This window comes from Engraulis encrasicolus, chromosome 16 (assembly GCF_034702125.1).
Source record: "Engraulis encrasicolus isolate BLACKSEA-1 chromosome 16, IST_EnEncr_1.0, whole genome shotgun sequence".
Lineage (NCBI taxonomy): Eukaryota > Metazoa > Chordata > Actinopteri > Clupeiformes > Engraulidae > Engraulis > Engraulis encrasicolus.
The window spans coordinates 40,419,723-40,424,830 of NC_085872.1; the positions used below are offsets into that span (position 1 = coordinate 40,419,723).

Below are 5,108 nucleotides of genomic sequence, written 5' to 3' on the forward strand. Positions count from 1 at the left end.
ACACGTGTCTGCACTGCAGAAGCATGACAGAATTAAGGAGGACGGTCGGGACGACTGTTACTGAACGGTTATTTTCAAAGATTATGAAGCATATGAAGATCATTTTGTCATATCAAGACCCACATGTGAATTATGTAGGCTAATTTTAACATTGGCCTCGATGTTGAAGTCGTTTGTTGTGGTTCTCCCCTTTTAATGTAGGCTATAGGCTAAATCAAGGCTATCACAGCCATGCAGAGAGCTTAGACCTGTAACAACTCCGACATTTGGAACTATCCAAAGTGGGCATTCATGGTTAATAGTTTTCTCAGACAGACTTGGATTGGATTGGATGTCAGACTTCGATTAATGTTTCTTAACAGCAGTTAAGTCTGAACCAACACACGTAGCTATATAGGGCCTACGGCTTTGACACACTTCAGAGCAACCGCTGCTGTCATTCATTCTCACGATGTCAACAATGCCAGGTCAATAATGGCAAAAAAAAAAGTTTGGGAGCTAGGATAGGAAGGCTATACCAGAGACGATCTAAAATTTAAATTAATTAAATAATATTTGGCTAGTTATAGACAGTCCGTGACTCTGGGCCGTCGGCAAATAATTAAAATAATAATTACCAATTTCAAACAGATGATTGCACGACTAGGCCACTGAGGGAATTTCGCCCCCAGAATGTATTTAGACTTCAACTGTTAAACCCAGCAGCACATGTTCGTTGAGGTCGGACCACACAGACAGGGTTCAAATGACTTTTCTGTTATTGTCTTACACTTTCTTTTTAAAATTTACAAACAGTTGAAATACATTTGGCCTAACGGCTATTGGACACCCGCACCCCCCACATGAACCAAGGAGGCCAAGGTTTTCCCCACTAGTAGTACACAGCACAGCAAACCAAAATTAAGTAATGAAATGAAAATACAAAGCACGGCAAAGCCACACCGATACCACTGCACACTTGTGATTTACTTTTACGCACAGCAAACGAGATATATTTAGGGGTAGCCTAACCCGCACGCTGGGCGGCCCAAGTGGTGTGAGGTGAACCAAAAATAAAAAAAAGAAAGATACACATAAACAAAACAACAAACGCACGCACACACGCACGCACACACACACACACACACAGTCACTCTCCATTATAAACAGCAGCCCGCAGACAGAACAACAGGTGGATACACAGGTACCACGGACAGCGACCGACTGTCTCGAAGTCGCCGTGCAAGGGGCGCAGCGCAAAAAGCCTGGTTCCTATAACGCCAAGTACGAAGTTGGCCTAGTGAACCAACACTGTAAAAAGAGATCTATAGGATTTACTCAATTTAATTGGTGTAAGGATTTCCACAGTCCTAAATAGAGTATTACGTACCCCTACATATTCAGTTAAGATTAACCAATTCCAGAAGTTCTGTTATACTGACCACATCAAAGTAAAAAATACTGGTAAAAATGGGGTAACATTTACTCATTTCAGGTAGCTTTTCATCACCACTTCTTACTGTTAAAAATTGGTTAAAATTTACTCATTTCATGTAGCTTTTTATTAACACCTATTACTGATAACAATAGGTTAACGTTTACTCATTTCAGGTAGCTTTTTATTACCACTTGTTACTGTTAAAAATTGGTTAAAATTTACTCATTTCATGTAGCTTTTTACTAACACCTATTACTGATAAAAAAGGGTTAACGTTTACTCATTTCATGGAGCCTTTTAGTATTACTGCTTATTTATCAACTGCTAATTATTCTGATTACTTCATTGCTGTGTTATTCTTATTCCTATTAACCAGAGGTGAAAAGAGTACTAAAATATTTTACTCTGAGTAAAATATTTTAGTACTCTTTTCACCTCTGGTTAATAGGAATAAGAAAAACACAACAATAAAGTAATCAGAATAATTACTCTGTTGAAATTGTACTCAATCACAAGTAAATGTACCATTGAAAGAATCTACTTAGGTAAAAATAAAAAGTATATAATTTAAAATTAAAATAAACTTTGAGAAAAACTAAAAAGTTACTTTTTAACAATCAGTGTTTTCTGCCTCTACTGTGTTGTGCAAACGTCCACCAGGGAAATTACAATTACAACAAACCTGTGCATGTCAACCAAGATGTTTTATTTAAAGGGATATCGCCAACAGGAAAATGTGAAAAATGAGCAGATACTCAATGTTTCAGTTTATCTCACAAAAAGTAAACAAACATTAACAACAGGACCATTTAATTCACGAGTTTGCCCTGGAGTATGGTAACCATAGTCAATAGGCATAATTCGATGTTAGCTGGCCTCTGTCCTGGGACCCTGCGGAGATCATGCGGCACGAGATCCGCTTCCACTCCATAAGTGTAGGGGACATGTAGCTGGGTGATCCAGTGAGATGAGGGAGTAGGGGGAGGTGCTGGGACAATTAGGATAGCCTTTGCGCATGACAGGGGAAGGAGGGAAGGTGGGATTTAAATTTACGCGAAGGCGGAAGCTTGACATGGCAACTGTCAATAACTCTCAGACTTCCTCCAGAACTAGGTTTATATAAACAATATGTAGAATTTGTAGCAGTTTTTGACAGAAATAGTCAAATTTTGTTCCGTTTTCACTTTGTTACTGATAAAGGCACATCAGTGTATACTGTTCTACCATTAAACTGCACACATAAAAAGGATACCAGTTTCTTTTAAAAAAGGATATCAGTTCCAGTCTATTTGGTGTCCAGGACAACAGTTTCAAACAAACGGGCTGCTCTACTTTTCAAAGACTAAATCCAAGAATACTCAGAATTCGGTTTACTCTTTGAGGAAGACATACAGCAGTGAAACATCAGAGTCCAACCATACTGATAACATTGCAAAGATCTCCTACTTATTACAAAATCACTTGTTTAGTGGTAAATAGTTGGGATACGGGACTGGTCAGGCCACTCAGAGAAACCATTAGCAATTACAGCATACTGTATACTGGAGAGGTCAGTAGAGCTGCAAACTGGCTCACAGAGACCGGAGGTGCTGTGGACGTTGAAGGCACGGTGGATGGTGGCAGGGATGACCCAGGTGCTGCAGGCACAGTGATGGCTGGCAGCATGGTGGGGAGTGGTACGGATGACCCAGGCGCTGCAGGCACGGTGATGGCTGGCGGCACAGATGACCCAAAAGGTGGATGGTGGCAGGGACAACCCAGAGCATGGCAGTATGGTGGAAAGAGCTACTGCGCCGAGTGGAGGGACTTCAGGGATGGGCACAGTGAAGTCTTCAACCTTTTCATGATTGTCCTCCACTGTGATGCCCCTTTAACAATAACACGTACTGATTACTACATATGCGAGTGAAATACAGTATGCCAAAAAGAGTAAAAAGATAATGGACAGAAAAACAACGTACAGTGCCTGTATTTATATGCCCAGTATCTCCTCTCGTTCCTCTTCAGGACCATCATCTCAGGTGTGACCACAGAACACTGTCGCCTTCTTTCATCAGGCTGCCCTTCTCCCGCTCCTGGGTCTTCTCAATGTTGTCAGTTGTCACGCACCTGAACACAACCCTGGGACAAGATACACTATTAAGAATACTCATTGGTTAAACTTTTTTCTTTAAAGGTACATTCTATGGTCTGTTTTGGTCATCTGTCTAGAGCTGAAAAAGTAAAGGGGTTGAGTTATTAGTAACAGTTGTGACCAATCCACAGTGTATTTGCCCTCTACACAGCTCTTGACAGCTTCACATAGAAGTTAAGTCATCAGACTGCTCACGCATTGTTGACTCAAACACACACAGAGACAGTGCAGACCCTAAAGAGAGAAGACCTGCCGTCCTTTTTTTAAATAGAGACCCTAAAAAGAACACTTGTTACGCTATTCTACGGGAATAGGCTGTTTCAGAACATAGGAGTTTGTTTCAAGAAATTTAAGAACGACCGGACTGAGGCCACCATAAGGAATGAGCGGTTCCACTTCATATCTGAAGTTATCGTGACCATCCATTTGCTTATTTCAGAAATAACACCTGGCTAGTTTCTTTACAAATGTGCATACATGGTCCATTGTGCTCCAACAATGAGAGCGCAGCTTGATTATGTCACATCTGTATGCAAACAGTAAAGGGATCTATTGACCTCAAAGGTGCACTGTGAAATGTATTTGGCAGTCTCGTTCCATAATTCATGCGGCCCAGTCATAAATCTTTTTCACTGATTCTTACCGCCACCATCAAATTCAAAATATTCTCTATGACTGCGCAAATTGCAATATTAGTTATAATAGTACTAACTGTAAATATGAGTTTATTATTTAGTTGCAAAATCTACTCTGCCACCATCCTACACAGTGCACAGTGCAACAAGGACAGCAAGCCTGAGTGAGTGAAAATGGCTATTCATAAACAAATAACATGACAGTGTTATGGCCTTTAAGTCTGTTTATTTTTCTTCAGTCGGCGACTTACCTTGTTCCAGAATGACTTCAGGACAACCATGCATATAAAAGATGCAACACCACTGCCTGAAACACATATTAAAAGCAAATAACAATTAAGTTACAAGTAAGTCATTCTTGGTCATTAATATGACTTGCCACACACCACATAGGCTGTAGCTTACATGAGAGGTAAGCAGTTACCGCCTTTTCTCAACTCCTGCAGTAGGCAGAAGCAGAACACCTTCATTATGCACAAAACATTGTGAATAATTTGACATGGATAAAGTTTAAGAAGTTGTACTTTTACACTCGATTATTATGTAAACATTTCTACTCCTTGCAATTGCTATCCGTTTAGAAGCATTTGTTTCACTTTTTATACTAGTTGTGAAAATATAGGCTACCGGTCTCTTTTCGTTGGACTGCCCTTCCTAATGTCAAACGTCATCATTTCGGTACAACTGAAGTGTGTGCGAACTGCGGAGACCAGCGAGAGAGAGAGAGAGAGAGAGAGAGAGAGAGAGAGAGAGAGAGAGAGAGAGAGAGAGAGAGAAGGGCTGTGCTTATGGAACCTGCGCGTGTCTGTTCATAGCGAGTCCTTCGACTAAAGCAACTATCAAACTATCGTTGTCAAAACTAACCTTGAGATTGAGTTTGCAACGTCCAACAAAAAATAACTGACTTCATGTTAGGTGATAT

The 5,108-nt window shown here is 40.4% G+C and overlaps 1 long non-coding RNA gene across 1 annotated transcript; it reads right to left on the reverse strand.

The window, feature by feature from the left end:
- Positions 1–2,210: 2,210 nt before the first annotated feature.
- Positions 2,211–4,424, reverse strand: LOC134466580 (uncharacterized). Its single transcript, XR_010038336.1, has 2 exons — positions 3,379–4,424; positions 2,211–3,285 (listed from the first exon to the last, which is right to left on the reverse strand). It is a non-coding gene; the product is annotated as an uncharacterized LOC134466580 (long non-coding RNA).
- Positions 4,425–5,108: the final 684 nt, after the last annotated feature.